Below are 14,995 nucleotides of genomic sequence, written 5' to 3' on the forward strand. Positions count from 1 at the left end.
ACTCAAGACTTTGACATTGATGAGGCCGTTTGTTTGGCAGACTTGGTCTTCATTTGGGTTTCTCTCAAGGTTAGTTTCAAGTTTTGCGTCTTTGGCAGGAATATCACAGAAGTGATCCTGTTTCATACTCATCATGTCAAGGGCTGCACAGTCTCAAGCCATCCCATTATTGTGATTATTTGATGCAAATGCTTTGATGGTTAATGTTATGTGAACTGAGCTAGGACACAGGGTGCCCAGACATTTAGCCAGACATTATATTCTGGGTATTTTTGTGAGGGTGTTTCCTGATGAGACTGACATTTGAATTGGCAGACTGAGTAAAGCAGAGGGCGCTCCCCATTGTGGAAGAGCCTCATCCAATCGGTTGAAGGCCTGATTAGGACAAAAAGACTGACCCTTCTCCCAGTGAGAGAGAATTCTCGCTTGCTGGCCTTGACTTAGACGTTGTTTTTTTTTTCCTGTCTTTGGACTCAAACTAATACTAAACTATAGGCTTTCCTGGGTCTCCAGCTTTCCAGCTCACCTGGAAGATCCTAAGACTTGCCAGCTTCCGTGATTACCTGAGACAATTCCTTACAATGAATCTTTTTATAGAGATGGAGTTTTTGGTGTGTATATGTGTGTGTGTGTGTGTGTGTGTGTGTGTATTTACATATACACATACACGTGTATCCTATTTGTTCTATTTCTCTGAAGAACCCTGACTAATACAGGTGTTGTGTACCAGACTTCTCCACTATGAGAATGCCTTCTCCCTTGGCAATTAGTATTTTTGTGGAGGTACTTTAAAATATAAATGCCTTCTCCTAATCAGATCTCCCATTTATTTCTTTATGTACTTATATCAGTATGGATTAATGGTGTCCTATTTTATTTAAGGTGTTATAATCCATTGTCACTTCTATTTTTTCATACTGAAGCCCACATTGTTCCAGATTTAGCCCATGGGAGCCCCTTCCAGCAGGTGTCTGTGTCCTTTCATTATGGTGCTATCATTTCGTGAGTGTCTTCCTGCTTTCTGGCAGTAAATGTTGTTCCAAAATCATCTTGCATTTTCCCAACTTGGAATATAATAAGCCCATTCTTCAAGGTCCTCCCAGTAGATGCCCGAGGGACTATATGCACATCTGTGTGCAGATGAATCACATACTTATTCACAACAATACTTAATTCGCTACTTTTACATATGAAAGACCATGAATTCACACAAGTACTTCCAATGCCAACCCAGTGTCATAGGGTTCATTCCAGTCTTCCCCTTTGACATAATTTGACTCTCTTTTCCAACTGGAAAAATCCTGGCTCCCATTGTCTTTGATATACTCATTTATATACTTAACCCCCAGTTATAAGCAATTTCTTGTCACCACTGCTGCCATCTCTCCATGTCTGGATACCCTCCAAACGTAACTCAGGCACTGACCTCCCCACTGCAGGAAACTGCCCCCACTGCAGGGACGCTGTCTTCACTAACATTTCATATCAAGCCATTCTCACTTGAGAAAGCCTCTTCAACTGCTCAGACTCTGATATGCTCTGTGGGCTGCCCCCATTCCTTGGTTCCCCTGAACCCCACTGGCTCTCTGATTTTCCATGCCTGGCTAATTCTCTATATAACTGTGCCTATTCTGCTGTGTGACACCTACTGAATTTTCATTTCAACAATTACATTTTATTTGAAGCTTGTTTTTTTTTTTAAACAGTCTATCTTCCTCTAAACATTTCATGTACTTAATAGTCTATATCTGATCATTCCAATTTCACTGGAGTCTATAAATTTTGTTTATTGTTCGTACTCACTCTCACTTGTTGTCATATTCCTTCAATTTTTTTCTTTTTTTTTTTAAATCTTAACCTGTAAAAATCCCAGTTGTCTAAATTGAGAGTGCTTTCTCTAGAAAGAGATTTCTATTTTATTCTGCTTGGAGCTGGGGGCACTCCCAACAATCTAGTCAACTCCTGTATGACTTATTTTGATTTGATAGCAGAAACCTGGGACTCACCTTAGAGTTCTCATATCCCCTTATCTCCCACATCCAATTACTCAATTCATCCAACTCCACTTCCTAAAATCCTCCCATCCAGTAACCTAAAGCAACCCTCTGTTGCTCACCTTCCACAATGCTAAAGACTGATGTAAAAATAAACCTTACCCTGTGATTGCCATGCCCAAAATTCTTAAAAGGCTTTAGGTAAAATTTATACCCTTTGGATTGTCAAAAACATGATGACTTAATCTTTTCTTGCCTGCTTATGTAGCCACCTATCATGCCACTTCCTCTAGCCTTCACCTCCTCTTTTTTTTTTTTTTTTTTTTTTTTGACAGAGTCTTGCTCTGTTGCCCAGGCTGGAGCACAGTAGTGCAATCTCAGCTCACCGCAACCTCAGACTCCCAGGTTCAAGCAATTCTCGTGCCTCAGCCTCCCAAGTAGCTGGGACTACAGGCGCATGCCACCACACCAGGCTATTTATTATTTATTTTATTTTTAGTAGAGACGAGGTTTTGCCATGTTAGCCCGTCTGGCCCGGAACTCCTGACCTCAGGTAATTCGCCCGCCTTGGCCTCCCAAAGTGTTGGGATTACAGGTGTGAGCCACTGTGCCTGGCCTAGTCTTCACCTCTTGAATTGTATTCTGGCAATAACAGACTCTTTGTTGTTTTCCAAATGTGCCACCGTATTTCTGCACATGCCCAGGGTAACCTGTCTTCTCTAACTAGTTCAAGTGCTGGCTCCGCTTTGAAAAGTGTATCTTGTCTACAACCCCATGCAGCTCATTTCACTTTGCATTATGAATGCTTATTTGAATGCCTGTTTTTATAATGAAGTGCAATTTCCTTAAGGTCAGGGGTCATGTCTATTCACTTGTTCATTTCCAGTTCCTATTAAAGATTAACATGGAGTAAATTCTCAAGAATAATGGTTGAATCCATTTCGGGCATGCAATAAGCAATTACTGCTGGCATTTGTGCAAGCACAGAGTGGTGGAAATTCAGTCATATGTACATTCCTATCAACTATTACTAAAGCAGAAATATTATGAAACAGTTAAAAAATATACATGGGTTATGATTATCCCTGTTCATTAAAATAGTCCTGGAAAAACATTTTATCAGGTTGTAAACACTCACTTTAAAAATTAATAAAAAGTTAATATGAAGTCTAGAAATTTAAACTTCATGGGAGAGTGCTAATGACAACATAGTAGTAGACCCTAAATTTTGAATTTCAAATTTTGAATTTCAAAATTTATAGTCTACTACTATGATTGTCACGAGATCCAAATTTTGAATTTCAATTTTGAATTTCAAATTTTGAATTTCAAAATTTAGGGTCTACTATTATGATTGTCACAAGATATAGTCCAAATTTCATTCCCACAAATATATGTGCACACACACACACACACACACACACACAGATTTCATTTGGATATCCTCTAGTTGCTTTAATTCTTTCTAGTCATCTTAATCCTGATGAAGCAGGAGATAGCTTTAGTGATGGTTTGAATGGAATGCTATCAAAAATTTTCATTTTGTTTTTTTTCCACATCAGAATCGATAAATGTTAGCCAACTCCCCTGCTTAATCGTCCAATTGAGAATATATTTTATTTCTTAGTATCTGTGCCTAATATAGCCTGTTTATATGACCACATTAGAAGCTTGAGATCTAGTCCTACTTATTATTTCTTCATTTAGATGTATTTCCAGTAAACATAATTAAATTCAAGCTCTCAGATATTTCCTTTCATTAACCATTTATTCTCCCTTTCTGTTATCAGATATAGATTCAGCAATTAATTTCCTGATTAATAATAATTGCTATAAAAGCATCATTCAGTCCACTAAGTTGCTGTGTTTTCTAGAAGATTTGCTTCAAAGCTTTGTTCTTATTTCTGGCTTCAATATCCACTGTTAAGTCTTGCCCTAGGGTAGACCACAAGAGATTTAGAGCAACTAAACTTAAATTGGTTGTAATTCAATGTAGTTTAATATACAAGGAAATGGATAATCTATTTACCATCCAACTCAAAAAAAGAAAGAAAAAGAGAGTGAGAGTGCAGGTAATTTTATAGGAAAGGAGTGTTTTTAAGAACGTATCAAAGATTCTGTCAGTCAGTAGATAGATGATATGCAAAACTCTGCTTGATAAAAACATTGCAAAAGTGTTTGTGTACTTTTTTGAGTTTACATCTCAAAACCTGGTCACTTTTGGGTGCGGTGGCTTACGCCTATAATCTCAGCACTTTGGGAGGCTGAGGTGGGTGGATCACGAGGTCAGGAGTTCGAGACCAGCCTGACCAACATGGTGAAATCCCGTCTCTACTAAAAAAAAATACAAAATTAGCTGGGCGTGTTGGCGGGCACCTGCAATCCCAGCTACTTAGGAGGCTGAGGCAGGAGAATCCCTTGAACCCAGGAGATGGGGGTTGCAGTGAGCTGAGATCACGCCACTGCACTCCAGCCTGGGCGATAGAGTGAGACTCTGTTTCCAAAAAAAAAAAAAAAAAAAAAAGAACGCTTTATTGGTATGCATTCATGACTGTGCATACATACTTAAAGTTAATAACCACTCAATGTAATGGACATAGAAACTTCCTGAAAGTAATGACTATATTATGATGGACAAATACAGTACAGTTTAAGGAATCTTGTTTAATAAATATTTAAGGGTTTCATTGCCATTTCTAGAAGTTAAACAGAACAAAACACATTGTAAATTCTAAACTATTACTGCAACATGATTTTCCATGAATCTACAACATACCATATTCATTTTATAGACATCATCATCCTCTTTTCAGTAAAGTATTTTCCACAATACTAAGTCAAGTGGCGATATGAATATGACAAGTGTGAGCTCCAAGTCGTAATGCATCTTTTTCATATGTAATATTTTTTATTTCAAAGTTTATGGGGTACAAATGGCTTTTGGTAACATGGATGAATTATACAGCAGTGAATTCTGAGATTTTGGTCTATCCATCCTGCAAGCAGTGTACATTATTTCATCTTTGCCACTTCCTAGCCAAGTGATTTTGGAAAAGCTGATAAACTTTTTGTGCCTCATTTTTTTAATCCATAGAATGAGGACAACCATAGTATTTAGCCTGGCAACATGGCAAGATGCCCTCTCTACAAAAAAAAAAAAAACATGAAAAACAAATCAGCTGAGTGTCATGGCATGTGCCTCTAGTTCTTGCTACTCAGGGGCCTAAGGCAGGAGGATAGCTTGAACCCTGGAGAGTTCAAGGCTGCAGTGAGCTATGATTGTGCCACTGCACTCCAGCTTGGCTGATAGATGGAGACCCTGTCTCTACTAAAAAGGAAATGCATAGTATTTATTTTATAAAGTCATGGCAATGAGCAAATACAGGTAAACTAGTGGCAGTAAAAATTTCAATAAACAAGGGTGATTAGCTTACTACACATCTACATAAAACATAATAAAACAACTCTAATTTCCTATTTTCCTTCCCAAGCTCCAGGCGTTTCACTTCCAATTTTGGAGTGAACAATTCAGTTAATTACTTACTGTGATTTCACATTACCTACGTTTGACTCAGCGGTGTATCTCCACAGCCTCTGTGGCCTTCGAGTTCCCTCAGTAGGTCACCTTTCTCATTGTCTTAGGAGTTTTCAGTGCAGGAGACTCTGCAGTTACTGAGCCCATATCACTGAGTAGGACTCAGCCAGTGTTTGGTTTGGCCAGCAACAGAGTACTGGCATCATGTTTATTACCCACCCTCACTTTGTTTAATTCAATATTTGTATAAGAAAACAAATACTGAAGATACGTATAAAATTCTGTGTCGAAGGGCATTATCTCTACATTATGACTCCTTTAATTTAAACATACAGATATTTGGTACCAAAAAGAAAATATATTTGAGCCTTTTGGATTCATTTATTTGAGGGTGAGGTGGGTCACTTTTATTTCAGTGTCATCTGTTTTCTCGATTTTGTAAAACTAAATGGTTCCATGTTTATTTGTATGGTTGAATAAACATCATAATGCAGGTGCAATGCCCAGTTTCAGGCAGAAAAGCATCTGTACTTAAAGACCATCAAATTTGTATTAAGCTGTTGAAATTTGACTGTATAGTTAGGATCAGATGTTGCTTCAAGGTACCACAATGAAGCAAGTCAATCTTTAATGACATTTCTCTCTGTCACGGAGGCAGCTACTGTCTTTAAGAGCAAGGACAAACACAATTTTCTCTTTGTTGGAATTCTGGGTCATTTTCCCTGAGCTCTTTATATCAAAGCGATGGAATCTCTGGTCCTAGATACAAGCTCTAATTGTTTCTCCTTTTAGAAAATCACTTTTCTCTGCCGGGCGCGGTGGCTCTCACCTGTAATGCCAGCACTTTGGGAGGCCGAGGCAGGTGGATCAGTTGAGGTTAGGAGTTCCAGACCAGCCTGGCCAAGATGGTGAAACCTTGTCTCCACTAAAAATACAAAAATTGGCCAGACGTGGCTGCATGCGCCTGTAATCCAAGCTACTCAGGAGGCTGAGGCAGGACAATTTCTTGAACCCAGGAGGTGGAGCTTGAAGTGAGCGGAGATCGTGCCACTTCACTCCAGCCTGGGTGACAGAGCAAGACTCCATCTCAAAAAAAGGAAAAAAAAAAAAGAAGAAGAAAGAATTGTTTTGCTCTTTTCTTCTTTATTCTTAGGCTTCTGAACATTTTTTGTTGTTGTTGCTCTCTATCCCTGCAACTCCTCATTTCAATATTGAAACAACTAAGAGAGGTGAAGTCGTGGTAAATATAATCTAGAATTGCTAGATAAAATAAGAGGCCCAGTGAAATTTGAGTTTCAGATCACAAATGATGTTTTAGTGTAAGTATGGCTCATGCAATTCAAATTTGACTTGGTGTACTGTGTTTTTATTTGCTAAATCTGGCAAGCCTAATCTCATCGCTAGTTATGGAAACACGTTTATAAAGCAGAATGATGTACAAAATGTGAGTTCCAATATGTTCACTTTCATTTCTTCGCACCATTCAAAACTGCCGACTATCCTCTTGGATTTGAATTTACTTCTTTTCCTGATTTTTTCATCGCTTTGTAAATGTTTTTCTTTGACTTTCTCTCCTCCTTACAATGCAATCATTGTTTATCAGTGTTTTATCATTGTTTCTTCAGTGTCCTGGTTCTTTTATTCTACCTCAACATCTTTATTGCCACCATTCATTCTTCTTTGTGAAAAAAGAATTCCAAAATGCTTATTACCTCAATATTTTCTCTGACACAGGTTTGTTAAGAAATACTCAACTTTTTAATACAGGTCTTTGTTCTACTGAAAAACATTTCCTTTGCCAAGTTTAGGCTACATTAAGGACAATATCATTGCTGTAGTCCATGCACCCAGAACTCTGTAATAAATAGTAGTACCCGCTGCTTCTTTGTATGTGTCCAGTTCTGTAACTTCTATTTGGGAATTTTTGTTTAATTATAATCCATTTGTATATTTCTTGAAATCTGTGGTACCATGACAGAAAAATGAATCTTCATTTAGCTGGTAGATTCTCTAGCTTTTCCCTTTTCAGATTATTTTGCATCTTACTGCCAACTTTTTAAAAACTGGTACCACGATCATTTTGCTGCCTGTACCTCAAAGTTTTCCTTATCACTCTTTTGATCAAATATAAACTTTAAATTCTTCCATTTATTATTTCTTCTTTGACTCACAATATATCCCATTCTAATTTGGAACTATTTAAAAATAAGGCTGCTAACTAGACGTCTCTGCACATTTCTCTTCCCATCCCAAAAGTTTGGTCCACTCTACCTTCCTCCTAAATAAAAAGTTAACAACTCTCCTTTCCTTAACATTAACTTTTTAAAATCACTTATGAGACACTGTCTTTGATCAACCCATTGATCTTTTTTCAGGCTACCATTCCTATGTACTTTAACATTTTTTGATGAATTTGTAGTCATTATAAGTATTGAGTGTTGTATTCCACACTATGCTTTGCAATTTTTTTTTTTTTTTTTTTTGAGACGGAGTCTTGCTCTGTCGCCAGGCTAGAGTGCAGTGGTGCAATCCCAGCTCACTGCAACCTCCGTCTCCCGGGTTCAAGCGATTCCCCTGCCTCAGCCTCCCAAGTAGCTGGGACTAAAGGCGCCCGCCACCACACCCGGCTAAATTTGTTTGTATTTTGGTAGAGACGGGGTTTCACCATGTTGACCAGGCTGGTCTCGATCTCCTGACCTCGTGGTCCGCCTGGCTTGGCTTCCCAAAGTGTTGGGATTACAGGCGTGAGCCACCACACCCGGCCTGCTTTGCTTTTTTAAATGTTGCAAATTACAATTCTTTTGGTTATCTTATCTAAATTTCTATTTTTATGTTATGTGTCAAATTGTCTGGACTTACGAGAAGACCTGCCCTCTTCCAGCAGCCACCCTTCCTCCTCCCCCATCATTCCCAATTCACACGACTTTCTACCTTTCTAATTGGGTGCTTTTTAATATTCATGAGCACAGGTTTTAGGTCACACCGCTTTTTATAATCATGGGAAAAGTAGAGGTAAATAGTGGGTGGGTACTCAAGGAGCTCACCTACAGATCAACTTGATTCAATCTATTTAATCTATTGCTTATGTTCTGATTTTCCATCAGTGTCCTGATCGTTGCTTAACAATGCAAAATTTGTGGATAAAAATATCAATGTTAGGTGAAGCTCACTGATTAGCCTACAAATCAGGGTCACCAATTTTGATACATTTTATCCACATTTCCATTATCTGGTTAACATATCATTTTGCAAAACATTAAAAGATCTGCAGGTCAGAAAGGGCTCTTCTTTCTTCATGAACAAAGTTTCTTCTTTTTTTAAATAAACTGAACAGTGTTACTATCTAGCTGGCACCAAGGACAGACTAAAATTATAATTTATAATTATGGGGTTTTTCCTCACAGAAATAAAAATAAATAGGTCTTATTGAAGATATAGACAGTTTTGCTTCTGTGAACATTTCTCCTTTACACATAATCAGTCCGACTTTTCTCACTTGTTTCTGCCTGAGATGAAGGTGGGGACTCCATTCTTGATTTAATAAATCTAAATTCTTCAACTGTCATTCTCTCCCAAGACACTTCACCCTTTGGTGACTATGCTGCATTTTCCCATTCTTGCTCTTTGTACATTTCATCCTGGGTCTGGCAAGACTATTTCAAACATACAAAAATTATCTGATACACAGGAGCCCAGTCTACTCTCCACAGAGTCTGGAAGGGTTAAAGAAAAGGCCCTTCTGAACATCTCAGCTTTATCAGCTCCCATTGGGAGATCAGAGGCCATCAGCCTTTATTAGCCAATAAAAAGAAAATGATGTTTCTTTGCAAGGAGTAGACTTTAGTAAGCACCCTATATGTTTAAAAAAAAAAAAAAACTTATTAAATGTTAGTTAGTTTTTGTCTCCAAAATAGATATCTAATTCTCAGATTTCCTTGTAATTTTCTCTTAGTGGCTGATTAAATCTTGACAGTATAAAGCAGTCCAGCCATCCACCCATTCACTGGACAAATATTTCTTTAATATAAATGCCAGGCACCATTTTAGGTCCTGATGATACACCAATGAACAAGAAAGATGAAGTGTTGTTCCACCAGGAACTTACATTTTAGTGGGAGAGATACACACATAACCAATAGGTATATGATATGATAAGCAGGGTAAGTAGATGGAGAACAGTTTTTTAAGACTTCTGTGAGCTAAGACCTGATTGAAGAGAGGTTGTAATTTTGTGGTGTCAGCATGATCAGGCCAAGTAATCACTTCCTATTGCCCATATGTTTTTTAATCATTTGTTTAAAAATAATGCAAAGAGTAGTTCTCAGACTGTTTTCTCATATAGAAGATACTTTTTTTCTTAGATTCTTAGTACTACTCATTTTAATAAGCTATATGAGTCCACAACATTAAAAAAATTTACTCTAGAAAGTAAAGCTGGGTAAAATGACCTCAGCGTAGAAAACTTTTATTATGTGGCCACAAAAGGCACTGAAAACGAAATTTCTAGAAGGCCTTAGGGGAATAAAAGGGAAACGTTTGGAAGACATTAAACCTCTGGAGGTTTAATTTTGCAACTTCCTCAAATACTTAGAAGACTTCAAAAATAATTTTGCTTTTGTCTAAACTGAGAAATTATATTGTTCTTTTTTCCCCTTGCTGGCCCTCAAAAGCGTATTAATTCTTATTTTGGGAAGGAATTATTTTAATCATGCCATTGAATGAGAGGAAAATATCCCTTTTCTAAAAAAATAAAAAATTAAAAAAAAAAAAACTTCAGTGTAAAGTGGAATTCTCTAGAGAATGCATCGTGCACAAAATGACCTTCCTCAGTGTATTACTGGGATGGAGGGAGTTGCCTTTCTGTGGGGTGGCAAATAAGCCCTGTGGCCCCCTCGATCCACCCCAGCCCCCACAGGGCATCAATTGCTGTTTCATCCCGGGTTGGTCCAGACAGCCACTGCCAGTCCACTAGAGGGAGCACTTGAGAGGAAACCCATTTGCTTTCACTGATATAGGATCTCAAAAAAAATTTCATCTTAGAGGCCGGGTGCGGTCATGCCTGTAATCCTAGCACTTTGGGAGGCTGAGGTGGGTGGATCACGAGGTCAGGAGTTCAAGACCAGCCTGGCCAACAAGGTTGAAACCCCCATCTCTACTAAAAATACAAAAGTTAGCGTGGCATAGTGGCAGTAAGCTGAGATCATGCCACTGCACTCCAGCCTGGGCAAAAGGGCGAGACTCTGTCTCAAAAAAAAAAAAAAAAAAATTGTAGAATAAAATCTAATTCCTTTCAGCTTTTATCTTCAAATTTTGGTCATTGTTTGCATTAGTCATGGTTCTTCAGGAAAACAGAACCAATAGGATATATGTACCTGTGTGTGTGTATACACATATCTATGCACACATGTATATATTTATATATACAAATACATGCATGCATATATATTTATATATGCAAATATATGCATGCATATATATTTATATATACACATATTTATTTACAATTCTGTAAAATCTTATATATAAATAAGACTCACACATGTATAACGCATATATATATATATATATATATATATATATATATATATAAAACACATATATATGAGATTTATTTTGAAGAAGTGACTCATGTAATTATGGCAGATAGCATGTCCAAAATTTGCAGGTGGGCCAGCATGTTGGAGGCCCAAGGAAGAAAGACTGCTGCAAATCAAATCTGCAGGCTTGTCTGCTCACTACATATCCTCTTGCTTGGGGAGGTCAGCCTTTTCTGTTCAGGCCTTCAGCTGATAGGATGAACTCTCCTCCAGCTACCCTCACCTCAATAAGAAGGATGTCTTAGTCCTCCAGGCTTCTATAACAAAACAGCATGCAACAGAAATGTATTTCTCACAGTTCTAGAGGCTGGGCAGTCCAAGCTGCTGGCAGATTCAGTGTCTGGTGAGGTCCCACTTCTTGCTTAATAGAGAGTTGTCTTTTTACTGTGTCCTCATATGATGGACGAGGCAAGCCAATTCTCGGGCCTCTGAGGGCATTAATCATATTCATGAAGGTTCTGTTCTCATAATCTAATCGCCTCCCAAGAGTCCTGCCTCCTAATATCACATTAGTGACTAGGCTTCCACATATGAATTTTAGAGGTACACAAACATTCAGATCATAGCAGAGGGCGATTTGCTTTACTAAAAATCAGCAACTTAAATGTAAATCTCATCCTAAAACACCCTCACAGAAATAACCAGAGTGATGTCTGACCACCATGGCCTAGCCAAGTTACAACATAAAATCAAACATCATGCTGTTTCTATATAGTGACACTAAAAATAGTTGCTAAAAACTTGTATGACAAAATAGAAAAATGAAAGAAAGGCAAATTATTTTGGAAAGTTATAGTAAAGAACATAATCTAAACCCAACAAAAAAGTTTCTGAGATTCAATCACTAAACAGAGATGGAAGAAGCTTTTAATTCACTTCATTCCACTGTATTTAACAAGTCTCCACTTCAGTCCCTGTGGGGTTTCTAATATTATAAAAAGTAATATCCTAGGTTATAAAGATTTAGAAAGAGTGCTTCTATATTTGAAATTAATAATCCAGCTAGGACATATTTTCTAGATATTATTACATTTTTACATTAAAGATAATTTCTTGTTATCTGAATTTTATTTCCCCTCTCCTCGGGGTTCTTAGCAATACAAATGAGTAAAATCGCTTTCAGTAGGATGCTAGACACATTATACTGTTTGCAGGTCTGCTAAACAACAGAATCAAGTCACCTCCTTGGCAGGTGGCCAGCATTAACTATAATGCCCATCAAAACAGTTAATAAGAGTCACAGATCTGTGGCACCATAGAATAATGGCCTAATTAATCTCTGTTCAATTTCCATTTTCATACCTGCTCCCAAATTCCCATTCTTTCTTGAGTTCTTTTCTCATTTAAAAACATCTTCTATGGATTGTCCTTCATTCAATCATTCATTTTTACATTCATTCATGTTTGCATTCAAAGATATTTACTAAGAACTTAGTATAGGTCATACATTTATGAATATTATTCAAACACTGAAGATAAAGATTGATTACCAGAGTGGACGGAGATACATTGCTGTTAAAAAAACTCTGAGTCCTTTAAAAGTTTTTTGTTTATCATTTGCAAGCGTATATGAAATACTGAAGTTTCTTCTAATAATATCAAAGGAATAGTTAAAATGCCATAGGGACTCAGTGTTACGTATGTAAAGTAACACAGCCATCTGGTCTGTTTCATTCTTATTTCCTTAGGAGAAGAGTGTTAAGCATGCTGTAAAACATTTACTAAGGGTGCATTTTATGCTTATGTTTAGGTTCAGTTTTAGGTATACAGAAATTTTAAAAGGAAAAGGAAATTGATTTTAAAAAAAGGTATAAGGGGATGATAAAGAGGAGGCCAGAAATAAAAAGGAAAATACAGTTTCTCTCCTTTCAATTCCTTACCATTACTTTACCATTCTTGTGTGGAAGTGGGAGGGCGTGAGTCCACAGAGGGGTAGAAATAGGCAAATACCACATAAAAGGGATAATTGCAGGTTGGATAACCACACACATTGGAACCAAAACTGCTTCCGAAAAGGTTATGAGATTTAGATAGTGGCAAAGACTAAGTCTGAGACACATTTGAAATAGTTGTTTATTTATAAGATTTGGCGCAGGTCCCCATCTATTGCTACTTTTATGTCAACAGGGGTTTAAAGTTTTTAGCAATGGAAGTTTTATATAGTTAAAAGAGACTGAGACAATCTCTGGTAAGCATTTCATTCCTGTGGGATTCCCTTTTTTGTGTGTGGAAGTGGGAGACCTCCTAGTTGGTGTTCAGGCACACCTGGCAGTCTTGGTTGGGGGCAAGGAGGCAAGTGAGCAGCGTGGATACATTCAAAGACAGGAGGATTGTCCTGGGTTAGGGTCAGTGGTATTTTCTCTGGCCAGCCATTGTCTGTAATGAAAGGGTTTGATGAGCTACTTTTCTTGTGACCAAACTCTCTTAATAGTCCCTTATGGGGCCGGTGGCTGTCGTGGCAGTTTGTCATTAGTAAAGAAGTCGAGACTACTTTAGGTTGGTAAACAATATGAATAAAGAGACAAGGTGATGATGAGCATGCACATAGTCTTGCTATTTAAACAATGATTCTTAGGCCACCCCAGTGAAAGATAATGAGAAATAGAACTTGTGCTTACAGAAGATGAATTTTGAATGCCTAAGGTTGAAATTTAGATTGATGGGATAGAACTTTGCATATTATTTACATGGTTTTGAAAACAGGCATGAAGAGAGAACAAGGTTGTAAGGAGCTTAGGACAGAGGAGACCAAGTGTCTTACAACCGAGTCATGACGAAGCACAGGAATGTTACTTTGAATCAATGCTGGCCTTAATGGTCCACTGATCTATGGGAGAAGAAAAAAAACTTGATATTTAAGCATTAGTGGAAAACACACACACACATACAAAATTTCTGAATGCCAGAGACTGAGGGAAATTTCTACCCAACCTAATTAGTTGAAAATACAAAGCAAGTTTCATCAATATAGCTTGTATAGGGTTAAGAAAAATACTTAAGCATTACATGATTGCTGTAGGAGCCCATTTTTTGGAAAATTTCCAGGGATTCTGAGTCAACTCGTTAAAAACAGAAGAAAGGCTAGGAAAGAAATAGCTTATTTTATGCCTGTGATTATAGGATTTCCTCATTATGTGGGCCACTGAGTGTTATTTTCTCAAGTTCATGCATATACAGAGATTTAAACTAAATTTGTGTTCTACTCACCACGTTAAGAGGCACAAGTTATCAGAGTTACTACCAATATATTCTATTCCCCCAAGAGGCATTCAAACCATAATTCTCTCACTCAAGTTAAAAAAATTAATATTTTTTAAAGTAACCATTGTCTGTCTTCGCAATATAATCCAAGTGCTAACACCTTTGAACACACCAACAATGGTCTCTTGATTAAAAAGAAACCACATTAGAGCAGTCCTTTGAATAACATAAATTGTCTCCTCTAATAAAGGAAGACATTGGAGGTAAAAAAAAAAAAAAAAAAAAAAAAAAAAAGAAGGTTTCAGCACCAATTTTCAATCTCCCTCTCACACCACAGAGGATTCAGAGCCGGAGTTTGGAAATGCAGTGGACTTGGGTAAGCTGAGATTTTCAGTCTTCATACTAGTCAGAGGTCATAATTGATTGAGTCCAGTCGTGACATAACTTTGGGCAGTAATTTTAGTCAATTACTTCCTACCAAAGTTCCGTGCTCTTTGCTGGAGGCTCCGTTTCTGTATTTTTTTTTTTCATGTCATCATAAATTTATTTTCAGGCGATATGATAATCTATTAACACTCGGCATACTCTGAACTTACAGAATAAGTACCACGCCACACTTCCTCATTAATGACCACCATTTTACATGAGCTTCTTCCACAATCACAATG

General features: G+C 37.5%; 1 protein-coding gene across 2 annotated transcripts in view; it reads left to right on the plus strand.

Moving 5' to 3' along the window:
* The window catches only part of CNTNAP2 (contactin associated protein 2), a 2,323,962-nt gene that overhangs the window by 1,123,772 nt on the left and 1,185,195 nt on the right, over positions 1–14,995 (plus strand). The window lies entirely within an intron of this gene.

This window comes from Symphalangus syndactylus, chromosome 6 (genome assembly GCF_028878055.3).
Source record: "Symphalangus syndactylus isolate Jambi chromosome 6, NHGRI_mSymSyn1-v2.1_pri, whole genome shotgun sequence".
NCBI classification, from domain to species: Eukaryota; Metazoa; Chordata; class Mammalia; order Primates; family Hylobatidae; genus Symphalangus; species Symphalangus syndactylus.